This window comes from Engystomops pustulosus, chromosome 10 (genome assembly GCF_040894005.1).
Source record: "Engystomops pustulosus chromosome 10, aEngPut4.maternal, whole genome shotgun sequence".
In the NCBI taxonomy this organism is placed as follows: domain Eukaryota; kingdom Metazoa; phylum Chordata; class Amphibia; order Anura; family Leptodactylidae; genus Engystomops; species Engystomops pustulosus.
The window spans coordinates 77,275,271-77,296,304 of NC_092420.1; the positions used below are offsets into that span (position 1 = coordinate 77,275,271).

At 42.0% G+C, this 21,034-nt stretch overlaps 1 protein-coding gene across 7 annotated transcripts in view; it reads left to right on the plus strand.

Annotated features, from left to right (window-relative positions):
• Positions 1 to 21,034, plus strand: part of SEC16B (SEC16 homolog B, endoplasmic reticulum export factor) — a 168,622-nt gene that overhangs the window by 147,306 nt on the left and 282 nt on the right. The window lies entirely within an intron of this gene.

Consider the following 21,034-nt stretch of genomic DNA (forward strand, 5'->3'; position numbering starts at 1 on the left):
AAAAAAAGTTATTCAATAAAAAAATAAAGTCATAAATCACTAAAAATGCCCCAAACCCCCAAAACATATAAAGAGACATATAACTCAAAAAAAAGTCTAAATCATAACACAAACCCCACATATATAGTATCACCGCGTCCGTAACAACCCGTAGAATAAAAGTAAATCACTATTGAACCCCCACGATAAACGCCGTAAAAAAAAACTGTTATAAACCCTCCAAAAATTATGATTTTTACCTTTTCAATCCCACAAAAAATGCTATAAAATGCGATCAAAAAACCATATGTACTCAGACATGATACTGTTGCAAAGTACAACATGTCCCGCAAAAAACAAGCCATCAACCAGCTCCGTAGCCAAAAATGTAACAATGTTATGCCACTTGGAAGACGGCAATACATAAATGATAGATTTTTCCCCACATTAGGGTTTTGTTTGACAAATTTAGTAAAACGTAAGAAAATATATTCATGTCTGGTATCCCCGTAATCGTATCAACCCATAGAATAAAGATAACATGATTATTAGTCTATACGGTGAACACCAAAAAAAAAAAAGTAAAAAATCCAGTACAGAATTGATGCTTTTCTACTCCCTCAAAAAAAGTTCCTAAATTTTCAACAATAGGTGATACCAACCCCAAAATGGTAACAATGGAAAAAGCATCTCGTCCCGCAAAAAAAATGCCGTCACATGGCCCCAATAACGAAAAAGCGAAAATTTTATAGCCTTCAAAAGGGGCCAATGAGGAAACTAAAATCCTGGCAGCTGCAGCGCCCTCCTTCCCTTCTGCACCTCGCTGTGCCCCCATAAAACAAGTCACAGCCACATGTGGGGGGTCTTTGTACTCAGGAGAAATTGCAGAACAAATTGTATGGTGGGTTTTCTCTTTTTATCTTTTGGAAATGTGTAAATTTTAGTGCTAAATGAACGTATAAGGGAACAATATGACCATTCTAAATTTCACCTCCATTTTGATTCAATTACTATGAAGATCTCAAGGGGTTAACAATCTTCTTAAAAGCTGTTTCTGATAGTTTGAGGGGTGCAGATTTGAAAATGGGTAGATTATATAGGGGGTTTTGATGCTAAATATGTAAAATTTCATTCAAAACTGTATTTATCCCCAAAATAGTCAATTCTGAAAATCCGGAAAAGCGATATTCTATTTGTAAGCCGCGTGACATCAAAATAAATTATCCAGACATTTCAAAAATTATGAAAATGTAAAGTAGACAAATGGGAAATGTTATTCAGCAACTTATTTAGGTTGTAAATCTATCTGCCTGAAAACGCAATGATTTAGAATTTCGAAAATGGCAAATTTTTCAAAAAATTTATCATATTTTCTTTTTTTTTGTAAATAAACGCAAAACTTATCAGCCAAAATTTACCACTAAAATGAAGTACAACATGTGGGGAAAAAACAATCTCAGAATCGCTTTGATAAGTAACAGTGTTCAAAAGATATAACCATATAAAGAGACGCAAGTCAGAATCCAAAAAATCGGGCTGAGCCTTAAGCTACAAAATGGCTGCGTCCTTAAGGGGTTTAAGAACCAATACAATGTAATACAGTCTTCAGCATTGAACTCATCTTAAGTTACCAGAGATCCGGAACTATTTACATAATTTTAAAGAAAGTATAAAAAGGGAAAGGACATTGCGCTTTATACCGTCATACTGAGAAATGTGTTTGCTTTCATTCCCAGCTTTACCTTAATGTCCAAAAATAACATAATGAAAATAATGGCAGCAAATTGCCTTCTGTGCAGATTCTGTACAAGAGATTTATATAACAAGTATACAAAAACAGGAAATCTGATACCAAATTGAGCAGATTTCTGGTAATCACATGCATTGTGACACCAGCGGGGAAACATCTCTTAAGACTTAAAAGCCATTTCGTAGAAGCTTCTTGATCAGTTCTTCATCATCAATGAACTTCATGGTCTTGTACGTCTAGGACAGGTTTTAATTGGCAAATGTTTCTTTTCTCAATGGACAGAGAATATACATAGAAATTCCATTTATTTTCTTTACAGCTGCTATCAGATAGAAATTGTGATCTACTATTAAATCCTTTCTTAAAGGTGCCTGTATAGTACAGCATCAGCTTCTGTTATAAGATAGAGGACCTTGCGTATGTCTTGAATCTGACTTTATGTGCTGTTCACAGACTGACTACCATTTCGGCTTATTGCTTATCATATGATACAGTTTACCTAAAACAGCATGTTGGCTTTCCATATGGATAGTCTCATTACACTGGTTTTTCTCTGCTCTTCTGTATAAGGCAAACATGTATAAGAGAAATATGTGATAATTATACCTGCCTCATGCTTTTGTTAGTTTTTCCCGATCGGCTTTTACAAGCAGGAGGCAGAGCTGAGCATGAAAATAAACTGGATAATCTCCACTTAGAACTCACAATTGGATAGTATATATTTATATAATTTATCATACGCTGGAGCTCGTGCATTGGCGTATGATAAAGGCCATGCCCCCCCTCCCCTGTCGCGGCACATACATCAGGAGGCAAAGGCCTCCTATGCCATATGTTGGGCAGCCACATGGCCCAGCAAAGCAGGGTCCGACCTGGTAAAGTTTTGCGTAAAAACCTGCAGGTATTTAGAAAGTATGTAGGCACAAATCGGAAACACCCTCCACGCCGTGGTGTAGCCACAAAAATAATGTGCACTGCAAGAAATTGTGACTATTTCAGTCTTCTATGCCAGAAAGGGGTGTAGAAGCACTGATACATAGTGTGAGTCAGGGGATTGTTTAATATCTGTGGACTCACCTTCCATTTGAAGAGCCGAGGGAGTGAGGAGGGCTCTGATGGATTGTGATGTTATACTCTAGTCCCCAGGAAGTCAGCCCGCAAAAGGAAAGACAGATATTGGCGCTCATTTACTAAGGGTCCGAATCGCGCGAATCCGTCGGGTATCCCTACGATTTCCGATTTGTAACAAATTCCGCCAGGATTTTGGCGCATGCGTTCGGATTTCGGCGCCGGTTTGCATGCGCCGGAAATCGGAAAACCCGACGGATTAGGAAAAACTGCGGTATTTTAAAAAAAGTGTCGCTTGACACACACTTACCTGCACCAAGAAATAGAAGGTGATCTCCGGTGAACTCCAGCGGACCTCGGCACAGCAGCGACACCTAGTGGATATCGGCGCACCTTAGTGAATCCCGCCGCTGGATCGCGACTGGACCGGGTAAGTAAATGTGCCCCATTATATCTACACAGCAAGCGTGGTCACACCATTGATCTTCGGATACTCAAGCACAAAGCTAGAATATTGATGGTGAATTAGTATATTATGTCCAGGGTGAAGACAGCCAAGATGGCATCAGCAAACTTTACCAAAATCTTGTAGTAGTGTGGGGTAAAATCCCTTTAAACCCTACATGCTTTTTTATGGTGAACCATCCTTTTTCAATTCAACAGTGCACATGCACACTTGGCTTATCAATCTTTCATGTATTAACTATAGGAAGTGAGATGCTCCAAGACTTCTCAGATTGCAAGACTCTTCCTTTGTCCAACATCTGCTATTCAATGAGTCTCCTGTCGACATGTACGTTAGTTGGTTCTGTAGGTCATTTCCAAATTCTGAGACAAAAACAGGAGTGAATAAGAAAAAGTTTCTTTCAGGGATTTTCACATACAGGGGCACATTTACTTACCCGTTCAGAGGAGTTTCCGAAATTGCATTGTGCGATTCAATAACATTGTGCGCCCGATATCCTGCATCTGTCGCTTCCCCGCTCAGGTCTGACGGAGTTCACCATCTTCTTCCAGGTGCATGTAAGTGCATTGTCTTGTGACATAATTTTGAACTTAAATTCCGCGCTCAGTCTGAATCAGTCGGATCGTCCGGCGGCCCGCCCCCGATTTCTGACACATGAAAGCTGGTGCCGCTGCGCCACAATCCGATTGCGTGCGACACAATCCCCTTCTAAATACCTGTCCCAACGGCCATGCACAGTCCGACAGAAATGTAGTAAATAAATGTAGTAAATAAGCCCCACAGTGTTTGTTTTATAAGGTTTTACATATTTTTAACCATTGTTGATTGAGTATCTTTTGGGAAATTTAGTAACAAATCTGATGCAGTTCCCTAGTGGCACCCGGAAAGGTCTGGCCCTAATAGCTCTAACTCCAGACATAAACACCTCGGGGGCATGTATTATTGACTTTCCAACAGTAAACATCAACTTTCCCCCTGCTGCGCCTTATTTATGTAGTGTCGACGCCACAATATTGGTGCTTTTCTGACACTCACTGACACTTTTTATCTTCTTTTGGGTGCTGCTTCGAAATCCAACACTCTTCCTGCACCTCTAGTTTTCCAACACGTTCTTTTGGTTCAATTTGGCGCATTTTGATACTTTTTTTTTACCTTTTTGCTATTTGCATCAAGGAACATGCTTCAAATAAATTTTCCAAAAATTAGAATATGTAAATATGTTTGGTTGGATCCACATTTGAATTTGGTCTCCAATATAGTACAAAGGCTTCATGTGTGATGCCAGCCTACATCTCTTCCAGCTGTGGTCCAGTCCCGTTGCTTTGAGCAGGTACCATTATGGGCCGCTACTAAATTTTGTAGTCTCTGCTCTACATACACAATAATAATCAGTGAGAATGTTCTTCTTGTCGAAATAATTGACTCTTAACTGTTTGGCATATGGTTGGAAATATTCTTTTCAATTGCTTTCACCTTGTTTTAATTTGCTTTGCGTCTCTACATCCCCAGAACCCGGTAGCGCTCCGCTAATGAATAGATCATGAATGAATATGTTATTTACAATATATAGAGCCACAAACAAGGCAAATTTGTTGTTGTTTGCTTACCTTACTGCCGAGCTTTAATTATTTGGTAGCTTCTCCTGAACGTTGAAAAAAGAGAAAGAAAAAAACAATAAATGGTGGTTTTATATGAGGATCAAAAATATGCAGAGATAGCGGTATTATAGCAGTATTATAAATGCTAATGAAGCCATCACTAGATGTGCAAACATAATTAAGAAATCAAGAAAAAGCAATCATATTAAATTAATAGCAAAATAATCATTCTGCCAGGGACCAAAATGTGCAGCCTGGTGGGGGTGGGGGGGGGGGGAGGTGCGACTTATCACTGTTCATCACAAGGTCCATTAATCACTGCCGAAGGGGTCAGATGGCCTCTCTATTCAATAACCCACTTATTTTGGTTAAGAATTAGACATTTCTCTAAAGTGTAACATGATTAGGGACACGTTTTATTAAAACCCTTCAACTTCTGTTGTTGATAATTAAACAAATATATCCTTAATTCATGTTGTTGTTTTTTTAGCGCTTCATTGCGCTTTCGCTTTATTTTTTTCCCCCAATTAAGTTCATCGTTATGGGAATTTGACTAATGGCATTTAAGTGTAAAAATATTAAAATAATATGTTAAAGCTTATGGACTCCCTGTCCATTTATACTGAAAAGACCATATGAGTATTAGAGATGGAGCAACCTCTTTTGGGACACCATCCCTATTTACGACAGGGGTGGATACAAGCAATAAATGCCTCCTCTTTTACCGTCTCCAAAACTTGCTGCTTCTTCTACTATAGGCAGTACCCGGTTATGTACAAGTTAGGTTCTTTAGGTTTGTTCTTAAGTTCAAGTTATAATTGTAACACCAGACCAAACTGTTTTTTGTCCCTGTGACAAAACAATTTAAGGTTTTGTCCTGTCATGGTAACAAGCATTATCAATAAAATTTCACCTTACAGCTGCCCTCTGCATGTATACACAGTTTCCTCTCTCATTGCTCCAGCCCGTCCTCATGGCATCTCCTATTGTGTCTCTCTTTTCACTGTCCATCTTCACTGATGGGGGCTGGGAGAGCAGAGGGAGCAGGATAAGTCATAACTCTGGGGTTGCAGCTCCTCCTATTCATCAGAGCTCACACATGTAAACAAAGAATCACTAAAAGTCTGCACACAGCGAAAATATAAGTAGCAGGAATGCTGAATCACTTGATGAACATTCTGGGATTATTATTAAGGCAGTAAAGGCACATGGGCAACTTATGTAAAATAGTGACCAATCCTTTTAAGGCAATGTTTTTGTTGCTGTTGGACGCTGTAGCAATAGAGAAAATAAAATTTAATTCTATTTTGACAAAAGTTTGATGGGTGATACTCAAGCCAGTGAGCTATCCCAAATTCTGTAGCTTCTTTTATTGTTCAGTATAGATTGTCTATAACTTCTCTTCTTGAACTGATGTTGTGTATTCAAGATCCATTTCAGAAATAGAACAAAGGGTCTATTGGGAAACAATACCTTCTTTCTATATGAATGCCAGGAGCACTAATGTTCATCTCATGCATAGATGTATAAGTCCAACCTAATCATGTGGAGTATAACATGGCTTGTAAAGGCCTATCTTATCTTTCCCAAAAAACTCAAAATTGAAATAAAAACTTGAAGGTTCTCCTCCTGATTAAAAGAACACTCCAATCACAGCAGATTCATTAAATTATACCTTGTGCAGGGCCTGAAGGGAGGAATAGGACTCTAGGTTCTGGCAAAGTGTTAGGAATACAATGCAATCGAGTCCTGCTCCTCCCTTCAGGTCCTGGGCCATGTATTATTCAATGAATTAGCTTTGACTGGATTGTTCCTTTAAGGCTTTTACTGCTCAAAAATCCTTAAAAAGTTCCATTAAGCCAACCAATGTTGTCCCAAAGGTGATTAGGGACGGGGTGATGCTTAAAACTTAAATGTCTGGTATCTTGGCTGCTGCATCTGCTCATCCATCTGTCCATAGGAGTCACCATTAGATCTCTAGTGCTTTACTTTGTTTAATATTAGCTATGATTCTTCTGATGTGCCCACAGAATAGTAGAGCGGGCGAAACGCATTGAGGCAATGAACTGAGATAACGAATGAGTGTAGCATACCTCACCAATCACCTCTGACAGCGAATACATGCTTTGACTTGGTGCATTTACGTACCCGGGCTGCGGAGTTCCCCGAAAATGCAATGTCCGCCAATAATGCACTGTGCCACGATTCACTAAGATTGTGCGGCCGATATCCTGCATGTGTCGCTTCCCCGCTCAGGTCCGACAGAGTTCACCTTCTTCTTCCCGGTGCATGTAAGTGCATTGTCTTGCGACACATTGGCACCAATGTCCATAATAAGAGTGAGGTAATAACACATTAATCGGGCGAGGAAAACCTGTAACTTGTACGTACATTCAAAAGCCAAAAAAGTCCAGCTCACGACACAATCCAGGAGTTTCATAAAAACATGATGATTTTCTTTATTCCATTCCTTTTAAATCCATATTACACAAAATGTCAGGATCGGAGGTAGTAGATCTTCTGGACGATGGTGTAAGCCGACACCTGGGACCGGAGTGTAAGTGGTACCCGGTTTTCACCAGAGCAAACCGCAAAGTGGTTTGGACTTGCTGCGGCGTGGTATCACAAGGTCGTTCCATAGGCGCAACTTTGTCCTCGGTGGTAGTCCAAGGTATACTGTAGTACAGAATTGTCAGGCAAACTCGTGGTCGGGGACAGGCAGGAGGTCGAGACAGGCAGCACGGAATCGAAGTGAGGAACGGAATCAAGGTCACAACAGGAAATCAGGATAATCGCAAAGGGGAAGGCATAGAAGCACAAAGATCTGGCATGGGACACAGGAAGGGGCAGGAATTTATCAGCAATTATTAGCAGGGGCCTGTAAAATCTTACAGCAAAATGCAAATTGGATGAGGAGAAGAAAAATCCAATTTTGGTGTGACCACCCTTCGCCTTTGAAACATCATGTTCCTTTAAGGCTTTTACTGCTCAAAAATCCTTAAAAAGTTTCATTAAGCCAAGCAATGTTGTCCCATAGGTGATTAAGGACGGGATGATGCTTAAAACTTAAATGTCTGGTTTCTTGGCTCTGGCATCTGCCCATCCATCTGTCCATAGGAGTCACCATTGCAAATTGGATGAGCAAAAGAAAAATCCAAATTTGAAAACATCATCATTTCTTCTAGGTACATTTCCAAACCATTTTTTAAGGAACTCAACAGAGAGTTTGTTGAAGACATCTTAGAGATATCACCTTAGATCTTCTGTCGATAAAGAATTGCTCAAATCCTTACGTCTCCTTATGTTATCCTAGACAGACTGGATGATGGGGAGAGCAGGTTTCTGCGGGACCATATCATCACTTGCAGGGCTTCTTGTCTTCTTTTTGTTCTTAATAATATTGGCCATATTTTTTCTTTAAAGGGGTTGTCCAACAGTATAAAAACTGTTGAGGTGGCTGGGCAAGGGGACTGTACAAAAAATCTACACCGGTACTTACCTTTTCCGGTGCTCCCATTGCTCCAGATGTCCCGCACCACTGTCTCTTGTTGCCATGCTCCTGTTATATCAGGCGCAGGGATAGGTGGGTGTGCCAGGTGGGCGGAAGTGGTTGGAGCCGAGGCGCCAGGCAACTGGAGCATGGCACTGAGGCTTGTGGTGCATGATACCCCCCCCCACACACACACACACAAATGTAGATTTTTTTAAAACAATTCTTCAAATGTGGCTTTAGTCTATAGGGAGCAAATTTGAGGAGTAGTTTCTCTCTCCCCTCCAACCTTCTCACCTCACCCCTCCCCCCTCATGGAGTATTTAATTCTCTACACCACATCTGAAATTTCTTCTGGTCATCACCAGCCTTTTGCTCCTCTAATATATGCTTGTCCACATCTCTTAGTTCACATTTTTTCTCAACCTCATTTAACTTTCCTATTTATTGTCTAATTCACGTAACATAAATAAGACAACCCCATTGATTTTGGGAGTAAATACAGCCACATTAATATTGGGAGGAGGTTTTGTGTCTCTTAGAAGAGTATGAAACAATCTAGAAGCAGAAACAATCATATACAGCACTAGATACGAATCTATGCAATTAATATATTCAATTCATACAAACTCTGCCCTAAGATCTAAGCAATCAGAAAACCTTAGATTGACATATGCAAACTTACTTTTGATTCATCGAATCATGAAAGGGAACATGTCACCACATTTTCACATATGCAGCGAGTGACAGGTTCTAATAACTAACTGACACCCTTCTTTTAGCTAAAAATTTTTTCTCACATCCACATAAAATCAACCTTAGGGCTCATTCAGACGAGTCCAAAAAATGTGGACACGTGATGTGCATGTTCACTCCATATTGAGCCTGCATTCAATGGGGCAGATTTACTTACCCGGTCCATTCGCGATCCAGCGGCGCGTTCTCTGCGGTGGATTCGGGTCCGGCCGGGATTTATTAAGGTAGTTCCTCCACCGTCCACCAGGTGGCGCTGCTGCGCTGAAAAGCATCGGAGCGCACTGGAGTTCACCGAGCCGGGCTGAGTGAAGCACGGGGCAATTCAGGGGAAATCGGCGCAAATCGGAAATATTCGGGTAACACGTCGGGAAAACGCGAATCGGGCCCTTAGTAAATGACCCCCAATGTTTTTCACGTTTGTATGTCATCTGTTTTTTTCACATCCAAATTGATGTGTTACTTACCTACTTTTTATTCTGCCTAGTTGGTTGCCTAGCATTTGAGAAAATACTAACCACATATGGATGTTATCAGTGTGCCGGCCGTTTTTTTTTCCAGATCTTTTGACTGCACATCTGTGAAAAAACAGACACAGAGGGGCAGATTTACTTACCCGGTCCAGTCGCGATCCAGCGGCGCGTTCACTGACGCTGATTCGGGTTCTGCCGGGATTCACTAAGGTCGTGCACCCGATGTACACTAAGTGTCGCTACTGCGCTGAAGTCTGCCGGAGTTCACCTCCTCCGTCTCGGTGTATGTGAGTGCTATTCTTGCGACACAAATTCTTTTTTAAATTCCGCTGTTTTTCCGAATCCGTCGGGTTTTCCGACGGCCACGCCCCCCATTTCTGTCGCGTGAAAGCCGGTGCCGATGCACCACAATTCAATCACATGCACCAAAATCCCGGGGCAATTCAGCACAAATCGGAAAAATTTGGGAAACCCAACGAAAATGTGCGATTCGGACCCTTAGTAAATGAGCCCCAGAGAGTCCGTATGCCATCCGCAAAAAAAACAGATAGCATATGGACCTTAAAAACACTCATCTGAATGAGCACTTAGTGTAATATTACCTGGCATCAGAGGGGGCATATCCTGCTTGGCCAGCCACTCCCATCTAAATTCCTCCTAATTCCTTATGCCTTCATTATTCAGTACTCCATGTCATGTGACAAAGGGGTTGTCATCTAAAGTCCTTTTCCCACTACAAATTGCCATATCTACCCCATGTATGTATCTGATCACATGAAATCACAGAATCCTTCCATGGACTTTTAATTCTCCCCATCAGTCATGGGGGCATGCTGTGATTTCATATCAGACACATATATGGGGTATATATGCCAAATTTAAGAGGGAAAAGGACCTTAAATGACATAACATTGGTCACATGACATGAATGTAACACAAGGCAATGTGTAAAATATTTACTATAATTAAACAGAGCTTTATATCTCTGTTGTTGAATACTGACAACCGGTCCCTAAGTTCTAGCTCCATACAGAGACATGTCCTACCAGCGAGACTTTTCAATCTGAAACAAGGAGGTAGGGCAGTGCCAGTGATTTGAAGAAGCACAGAGCTGTCAGTCGAAATAAGGGGGCGTGGCTCACTGACAGCATGGGAGTAAACAAGAGTCATATCTTATGGCAGCTAATTTGAATATCAGAAAAACGGCTCAAATTAGGGTACAGTGCCTCATAGCAGCCAATTTTAGCTTGTAACCCTTTACCAGCAGGCATTGTTGATTTAGGGGGTAAAATTTCTGGTAACAGGTATTCCGGTGAAAAACCACCTGACTGTTTCCTTTTAACCCCGTAGTGACATCTGCAGTATTAGTACAACGCATTGTCAACAAGGGTGTAAGGAGAGAGATCACGAGCTGAGTCCTCTCCACATGGTGCCAGAGTTTCCCACCATTAACTGCAGTAATCGGTCCTGGCGGTCCAACCACAGGACTTGAACAGCGTTGGTCCACCACCATATTGAATTGATTGCCACCCCCAGCCGTCTACATCTTTTGCTGTGACATTTGGCAGCTTCTTAGAGACTCCCAAGCCTTTCATTTGGTAAACTCTACTACACCCTGCCAGAAGCAGAGTGTAATAGGCAAGAGGTATATTCACAATATACTGCAATAGAGCTTGAATTAAGTGTCCAGACCACCTAGAGTTTAAACACCCTAGGGCAGTGATGGCTAACCTATGGCACTGGTGCCAGAGGTGGCACTCAGAGCCCTTTCTGTGGGCACCCAGGCCATCACCAGAGATGACTCCAGGTATCTTCCTGCAGTCCCAGACAGCCCAGGACTTGCTGTGCACAGAGCTATTTTAAAGTGACAGCTGGACCTGGGACTATTTTCTGCTTTATTTGTGTCCTCAGGGGCTGGTATCACTGAAAACTGTGACAGAGAAGGGAGTATAAATCACAGATTACATTTCTGTGTTGGCACTTTGCGATAAATAAGCGGGTCATTGTTGTAGTTTGGGCACTCGGTCTCTAAAAGGTTTGCCATCACTGCCCTAGGGGGCCTGAAAAAATTCTGAATTAAAATAATATAATATTTGTACTGATTGTAGAATGAAAATATAAACTAACAGGCAAAATCATTAACACATTAGGTAACTCTGCCTATAAAAGTGCCCAATACATCTCCTAGATATACACATAATAGAAAGTGCTTACAATTATTTTACAGACTATAGAAACTTAACCTAAATCACAAAGCGGCATAGCGGAAATCCTCTGCGGTAGAGCTCAGCTCACAATGTCCTTGCCAAAATTAACAACGACTTACATGCACACAAATGCACGTAGTGCACAGAATTATTGGACATGTATGAAATCAATGGGAAATTCCAATATAGTACTGCTCCCAGGGGCTGGAGATTATCCAGTGGTTGCAGTTTTATTACCACTAAGCTCTTACAGATGGGGGAGGGGAGAGTGTTCATTAAAAGAGAAGTTAAAGCAGATAGAAAATACCCAGCGGTGTCGTACATCTCCCCTGCAACGTCCTGGCCTCGTATTATTTCTGCTGTAGTGTTACCGGAGTCTCCTAATGGTCTTGATGAAATGTTCAGCTCGTTTCACTAAAGCCAGACCCATTGCAGAGAAAGTAGGTTACCGATTCCCGAAAATATATGATCTATTGCCTTTAATCAAAAGGTGCAGTAAACAGGAATGTTGCAACCATGTGCATCAGATGTTAAATATACAGAAAAAAACTGCGTTATATAACATGCAGTACACCTGATATCCAGAGTGGAGATTTAAAGGGATCTCATATTGTACCTTAAAGGACATCTACCACTGGAATGCAAAACATTCTATGGGGATGAGGGGATGACACAAGAGCTTACAGTCTATGAGGATGAGGGGGTGACACAAGAGCTTACAGTCTATGAGGATGAGGGGGTGACACAAGAGCTTACAGTCTATGAGGATCCGGGGGTGACACAAGAGCTTACAGTCTATGAGGATGAGGGGTGACACAAGAGCTTACAGTCTATGAGGATCAGGGGATGACACAAGAGCTTACAGTCTATGAGGATCAGGGGGTGACACAAAAGCTTACAGTCTATGAGGATGAGGGGGTGACACAAGAGCGTACAGTCTATGAGGATGAGGGGGTGACACAAGAGCTAACAGTCTATGAGGATGAGGGGGTGACACAAGAGCTTACAGTCTATGAGGATGAGGGGGTGACACAAGAGCTTACAGTCTATGAGGATGAGGGGGTGACACAAGAGCTAACAGTCTATGAGGATGAGGGGGTGACACAAGAGCTTACAGTCTATGAGGATGAGGGGGTGACACAAGAGAGCTTACAGTCTATGAGGATGAGGGAGTGACACAAGAGCTTACAGTCTATGAGGATGAGGGGATGACACAAGAGCTTACAGTCTATGAGGATGAGGGGGTGACACAAGAGCTTACAGTCTATGAGGAGGAGGGGGTGACACAAGAGCGTACAGTCTATGAGGAGGAGGGAGTGACACAAGAGCTTACAGTCTATGAGGAGGAGGGGGTGACACAAGAGCTTACAGTATATGAGGAGGAGGGAGTGACACAAGAGCTTACAGTCTATGAGGATGAGGGGGTGACACAAGAGCTTACAGTCTATGAGGATCAGGGGGTGACACAAGAGCTTACATTTGTCTAGGAGTCGTACCGCACACCTATGAATAGGCTTCTCAGGTGCTCTGGATAGGGTCCCAATCCCCTTAGTAAATGAAGTATGGAATCCAGTCACACTGATTGGTGATTTTTAAGGTGAATATGCGTTTATTTTGCAAACAAAAACAATGGTGTGACGTTTTGGTCAATCACTGACCTTCATCTGACACGGTTTGCAATATGGTAGAGCGTGCATGGCTGCTGTGCTGGCGCTTGGAGAAAATGGCGGAAAGCCGCTCTGTGTAGGAGAAGCGCTTCTCCTACACAGAGCGGTTTTCCGCCATTTTCTCCAATTGCCAGCGCCTTAAAAATCACCAATCAGTGTGACTGGATTCCATACTTCATTTACAAGAGCTTACAGTCTATGAGGATGAGGGGGTGACACAAGAGCTTACAGTCTATGAGGATGAGGGGGTGACACAAGAGCTTACAGTCTATGAGGATCATGGGGTTACACAAGAGCTTACAGTCTATGAGGATGAGGGGGTGACACACGAGCTTACAGTCTATGAGGATGAGGGGTGACACAAGAGCTTACAGTCTATGAGGATGAGGGGGTGACACAAGAGCTTACAGTCTATGAGGATGAGGGGTGACACAAGAGCTTACAGTCTATGAGGATGAGGGGTGACACAAGAGCTTACAGTCTATGAGGATCATGGGGTTACACAAAAGCTTACAGTCTATGAGGATGAGGGGGTGACACAAGAGATTACAGTCTATGAGGATGAGGGGTTACACAAAAGCTTACAGTCTATGAGGATGAGGGGGTGACACAAGAGCTTACAGTCTATGAGGATTAGGGGGTGACACAAGAGATTACAGTCTAGGAGGATGAGGGGGTGACACAAAAGCTTACAGTCTATGAGGATGAGGGGGTGACACAAGAGCTTACAGTCTATGAGGATCATGGGGTTACACAAGAGATTACAGTCTATGAGGATGAGGGGGTGACACAAGAGCTTACAGTCTATGAGGATGAGGGGGTGACACAAGAGCTTACAGTCTATGAGGATGAAGGGAGTGACACAAGAGATTACAGTCTATAAGGATGAGGGGGTGACACAAGAGCTTACAGTCTATGAGGATGAGGGGTGACACAAGAGCTTACAGTCTATGAGGATGAGGGGAGTGACACAAGAGCTTACAGTCTATGAGGATGAGGGGTGACACAAGAGCTAGTCTATGAGGATCATGGGGTTACACAAAAGCTTACAGTCTATGAGGATGAGGGGGTGACACAAGAGCTTACAGTCTATGAGGATGAGGAGGTGACTCAAGAGCTTACAGTCTATGAGGATGAGGGGGAGACAAGAGCTTACAGTCTATGAGGATGAGGGGGTGACACAAGAGCTTACAGTCTATGAGGATGAAGGGAGTGACACAAGAGCTTACAGTCTATGAGGATGAAGGGAGTGACACAAGAACTTACAGTCTATGAGGATGAAGGGAGTGACACAAGAGGTAAAAGAGATTTTATCATCGTTCAGCCATTCTTTATAAGGGAATAATATAAAATAATTTAATAAATAAAAATTCTGCTGCTTGAAGCAGCCATCAGCTGCTATCTTATTTACAAGGTCCAAGGTTACAGTGACTGCAGAGAAGCCTGGAGCTTGGTATATATCTGGTCTTTGCCAGATAACAGACTGGAGATAGACACAGGATGGATTAGTAAAGGGAGATCTGATATTTCAAGCAGTTAGCGAGTGTGATAGGCTGCCTAAAGAGATGGGTTTTAAGAGCACGATTGAAACTTTGAAGGATGGGGATTAGTCTGGGAGTCCGGGGAAGGGCATTCCAGAGAATTGGTGCGACTCGGGAGAAGTCCTGGAGAAATGCATGAGAGGTTTGATTAAGGTAGAGCTTAATTTAATATCACTGGCAGATCGAAGAGCATGGGAAGGGTGAGATGAAGACAGGGAGCTTCAAGAAGGGTCTAGATGCCTTGAAACATCTAAATAACATTCATTGTTATGTTATAATATGGAATTGTTTACCTTAAATCTCTTCCTCATCCAATCCCTTCTCTTCCGTGGTTGAACTTCATGGACATGTTGTATCTCTTTTTTCAACTATATAAACTATATATCTATGTACCTATCTATAAGAGAAGCAGCCTTGGTGTTTATCTCTTATCTATGTTCTGGTTAGAGACACTCATTTAAGCTGATTTATTGTCAGGCTGAATTTACTATTAATTTGTATCCCGGGCCACTCGGGAGAAGATAAATAAGAGATATGCACCAAGATATCTGGCTGCTTCTTCGAAGGATTTCACTGCATAAGTGAAACAACAGTCTGCAGTAAGTGAGTAAGAAAGTAGTAAGTATCTACAGAAGACTTTCTGGAAATCTACCATCAAAATCCATCATGATATAGGATAAACTCATAGTTCTAGGCACTATGACTTTGGTAATCTTCTTATATTTGTTATCCATTGCTTCCTTCCTTCTAAAATCAAATTTTAAAGTCAGAAGGGCTCAGAGGGTGTTACTAGAGCCCTTCCATGTTCTGGCTACACAGGCTTTTACACTGTCTTGCCCATTTTCTGCACCCTATTGCTTGATTTTGATGGTAGATTTGTTTTAATTGAGCTTTTGAATTAAACCAAATTTAAGTGGCCCAAATCACCCTCACAGATGTCCTTTAGGGGTTAACCACCCACAGGACCTTATAGACCGATGTTTTAGTGTCCCATATCATCCTTAAGCAAGTCTCTCTGTGCCCCCAATTAAAATAAAAAAAACCATTATACTTCTCTTTCTGGAGCTTCCCAAGTCTGAACAGTCACACAATGAAGTTGGCGTGCTACACCCAGACCTTATTACGCATGCATCGTAGGTGTGTTGCTTGCTTTATGGAGTTGAGGTTCACTGCTCTGGCTTCATTAAATTACAGCGCAGACGTGGGAAGCACCAGAGATGGGTCGGATATGCCTCATCAGACCAATTTCTAGATATGTATAGGGTTTCTTTTATAAAGAGCACAGCGGAACTTGCTAAAAGGCAATTTGGGACACTAAACCACCGATCCACAAGTCCCTGTGGGTGCTTTAGTGCCCCAAATGATCTTACAGGTCCTCCTATACCATGGGCACATAAACCAGGTAAGGAAAAACCAACATATGTCTCTAATGTCCTGCATTCATCTCCAACATTTGACCTTTTTGAAGACCGTGTAGCTGCCCTGGGCACTGGGATGATGAGGAGATGAGGAGCGCAGCAGAGAAATTTACTGCTCCTTCTCCCGTAGACTTTCAAAACCAGCCCCGATCCACACAGAGATATAGCCGGCTCTGCAGCTCTGAGTGTGGCTCGTGACCGGAGTCTCTTGGACCTTGGTCCTTCTTAATAGTCAGTCCTTTCTCTTATGTAAGATTTCTGCCCTTGCTTTTGGGAGCTGTCCAGCATAGAGAGGGGGATGGGACACAAGCATGGAGGTAGAAGAGGACATGGGAGGAAGAGAGCTGCTAGTTTCTAGATGGTATTTTCATCTAAACAAAATCAATCAATATCTCCTTGTTCCTAGTAATAATCCTATAATGAAGAGCGCTCTTGTGGGAATCCTTCCATTCTCCACCATTAAATACATAACAAGGAGCCCTCTGCTAATGACCTTCAGTAGGGTTCACCCTCTATGTACTACAAGAGATATGATAATACGGATAATTGTATGGATTTTTGTTTTCCAGTTCTGTAATAGACTTAAGTAATATAATGTAAGTAATGCATGGAAATGTACTTTTTCACTTCAATAATAGAATCTTGAAGAATGTGCAGTTAGTTCTCTGTCTATTTATTGTAGGTACTACAATACAGAGTGGGCCATTTATATGGATACACCTAAATAAAATGGAATGGTTGGTGATTTCAACTTCCTGTGTGTGGCACATTAGGATATGGAGTAGGGGAAACTGTTCAAGATGGGTTTTGACCATGGCAGCCATTTTGAACCATCGTCTCCTACAGCTTATAGCAACACCTTAGAAGAAATGCTAGCACAGGCGTCCAGTATCCCTTGTTTCAGATGCTGAACATCTCATATCTTCACAGCATAGACAATTGCCTTCAGAGGACCCCAAAGGTCCAAGCATTCCTACACTAACATTTCACTGGAAAGTAGATTGGTCGTCATGTCAAAAGTCAAAACCAAGCACCCCATTGTAAAATTCTCAATAAGTTTGATGTGTTTGATTTGTTTTTCCCCAGTGGAAAAAAAGTTGGATCCAAAATAGCCAAGTTCAAAATGGCTGCCATGGTCTACCCCCATTTTAAAAAGTCCCCCCCCCCTCCTGTATACTAATGTGAAACAAACAGGCAGTTGACCAACCGTTCCCATTTTATTTAGGTGTCTCCATATAATTGGCCGACCCTTTATATATTTGTTTAAAATTTAAAATGTTTAATGAGGTTTAGAAGGAGCCTACCATTCAGATCATACAGCATTAGGTATTGGCCCTGGAGATCAGTGTAACCATAACTTTCTGTGTGTAGATAGTAGCAGCAGGACTGTGAAAGTGGATTTAAATGAGATTTAAATTAAAGTGGATATAAATTTCAAGATTATGGCTTCTCCAAAATAAATAGCGCATGTCCTTACACTCTGCACTAGGCTGCCACACAGACATCCACTGCTTAACCACTGAAACTCTAGCTAACATGATAGTGGGTTTATTTCTGAGCACTTTCTGCTCTGAGTAAAACCTGTAGCAGGTCTCTGTTTTGATGATCATGTAGAGAAACCACTGGTTGTGTGTGAGCAAATGGGAGGGGTTATGGGGCAGTTGATTGCAGAGACCTCAGGGAACAGCAGTGTGAGGACACGCCCTCACTGTACTTGGGAGTAGCTACATTCCTGGAATGTACATTACAGTCTGCAATTCTCTGAATCACTGCCATATTACGTTTTATTACACTGGTTGGACACAACTTTTCCAAGTAAAGTCACTTTTTCATTGACAGGGGCCATAAACTGATAACCTTGATATTTGCTATTTGAAAGGGTCGTATCTAAGAAATAATTTAAGGGTTAACAAATAGTTATAACAAGGTTCCAGAATAAAGAATATAGTGTCTAAAGCAGTTACTTGTAGGTCAATGTTTGACCCTTTAATGAGTGCCTACAGGTGAGTTTGGATACTAACATGAATCATGTTAATAGACCCTTTAAAGGGGTCAGATAAGGGGTCAGGTTTCTTCCATCCAAAAGTCCTAACAATGGAAATAGAAAATTGTTACTTCTTTGGTTATGCCGGTGTAATGTGCAGTTTATGTAGCATGCAGTGTTCGGATACAGTAAATGTATAGCAGCCTATGGACTGTAGCCGGGGGTTATCTTGGAAGGTTTGTTTCCTTGGGGATTCGCAATGAGTTTATCGTATATTGCATTGCACATTAGATAATAGGATAATGTAACTCTGTAGGCTTCTTATGGCCAGGGGATAGGTATTGCTAATGGCGAGCTGTGCTCTAGCATAATATGTATACAGCAGTGAGAAGCCATGATTTCAGAGGTCTAATGAATGGCACTTCGGTAATATCTGTAGACCTGTTAGGAAACAAGTTTTGCTTTTATCAGTCATCTACTCGGCCTCCTACAATCCATATAGCCTGAGGCGTAGATATCAGCGTGCTTACTGCCGGCAACACTACGGCTCCTAGGCTCCCAGTGTTAGGAACCAGCATGTATACACATAGTAAATAACTAATGGAGTCATAGAGAATTCCTTTTACATCCAGCCTTGTAGAATAATATTGTCTGCACTATTGCAAACACTGTTCTCCCATACAACAAGGGACTAACATACAGGGTCAGGTTACTATGGACAGGATGGAATGGGCATTATGTACAGTTTCATGCACACGACCTTGTACTTCATCGCGTCGTAACCCGGGCAAAGCACACAGCTTCATGTACACGACCTTGTACTTCACCAGGGCATAATCCGGGCAAAGCCGAACGGAGAAGCGAAGGTGAGTGAGTACTCCTAACCCACCCCACTTTCCACACCAAATGTAGGGCCTACTATGTCTTGTGGCATGGCCGCTCTGCTCTTCCATGGTGCGGTGAGACACAGTTTACTCGCCGCACCATGAATGGGTGTCATAGACCTCTATGGGGGCCGTGATCTGGCCACAATTTGTGTGACTAGAAAATGTAGATATGACAAGCGTAGCAATAAAAAAAAAACATTGGGGGGAAATATATCAAACTGTCTACGGAAGATCTGGTCTAGATCTGCAATGGTCTAATTACTGACACTTTCACTAATCCCCCCCCCCCTTCCCGACAAGTGAAGAAATCACAGTCATGTATTGAGACTTGTTATCAAGACAATGATCCTTGTTAAAAATCTCCTATTAGCTCATGATAGTCAAACCTGAGAAGTCTTTCCCTAGACAGCACGGTTTCTGGGTGTTTGCCCCTCATCAGTACAGAGTAGGGTTACTGAAAGGCTGGATGAACTGCCTTAGATATAGCTTGTGAAAGTGGAGGATATAATGTTTTTCATTAGGGTTTGGCTGGTATGAATTTATTTGCAATCTTTCGACAAATGTAGATAAGAACTCAACATTTCAATGGCTGCACAAATGATTCGGGGGTTAGTGCTGGCTAAGAGTCCAATTTCATCCAGCCATCCTGTAATCCTGTCCTGTACTGATGAGGGGTAAACACTCTGACACCTTACAGTCTACTGATGGCTGTAATGAGTTTATTTGCATTCTCCATACAAAGGTATGTAAGAACCGATGTCAACGCCTACAGTCAGTGATTGGGGATAAAGGGGAGTTAGTGCTGGCTACAAGTCCAATTTCATTCAGCCATCCTGTAATCCTGCTCTGTACTGATGAGGGGTAAAAACCCTGGAACAGGCTTGTAGACGAGAACCTATAGCAGTGGTGGCGAACCTATGGCACGGGTGCCAGAGCCGGCACTCAGAGCCCTTTTTGTGGGCACCCAGGCCATCACCCCAGCACACCAGACAGGACTCAAAGAATCTTCCTGCAGTTCCAAGCAACTTAAAAGATGCTGCTTTCAGTCATATTTTGATATGGGACTTGGGACTGTAGGAAGAGGGAGAATTAGACAGGGCTGAATAATCTGTGTACAGAGGGAAACTGGAAAGAAGCTAAAATGATGAAAATTTTCCATCTTACTATTTTGTTGCTCTCCTCAGGAGGCCAATATGATTGAAAGTTTTTGAAAAAAGAGCAATAAGTTACTGCTTTAATTTTTGGTTGGCACCTCGTGATAAATAAGCAGGGTTTTGGGTTACAGTTTGGGCACTCGGCCTCTAAAAGGTTCGCCATCACTGACCTATAGCTTTGCTTGAATTATTTGCATTCTCTATACAAAGGTGGGTAAGAACTCCACTGATCTGCAACCAATGTTTAGGGATAAAGGAGGTAAGTGCTAGAAACAAGTAAAATTTAATCCAGCCATCCAAAAACCCTGCTCTGTACTAATGAGGGACAACCACCCTAAAACAGATGGGTGCCTATGGTTTGGCTAGCATTAGTCTATTTGCATTTGTAAGTAAGGACTACACATTTCAATGGCTACAACTATTTATTGAGGATGGGGGGGTGATGGCTAAAAGTTAAATTGATTTTTGCAGAGCAGTGATCTGTATACACTTCTCTTTATGTGCCTTATAAACGTAATTTATACTTTGTGTATAAACTATAACTCCTGCTTACAGAGATGTAATATAATGATCATTAACTTTTATCTTTTGTCCTCTAG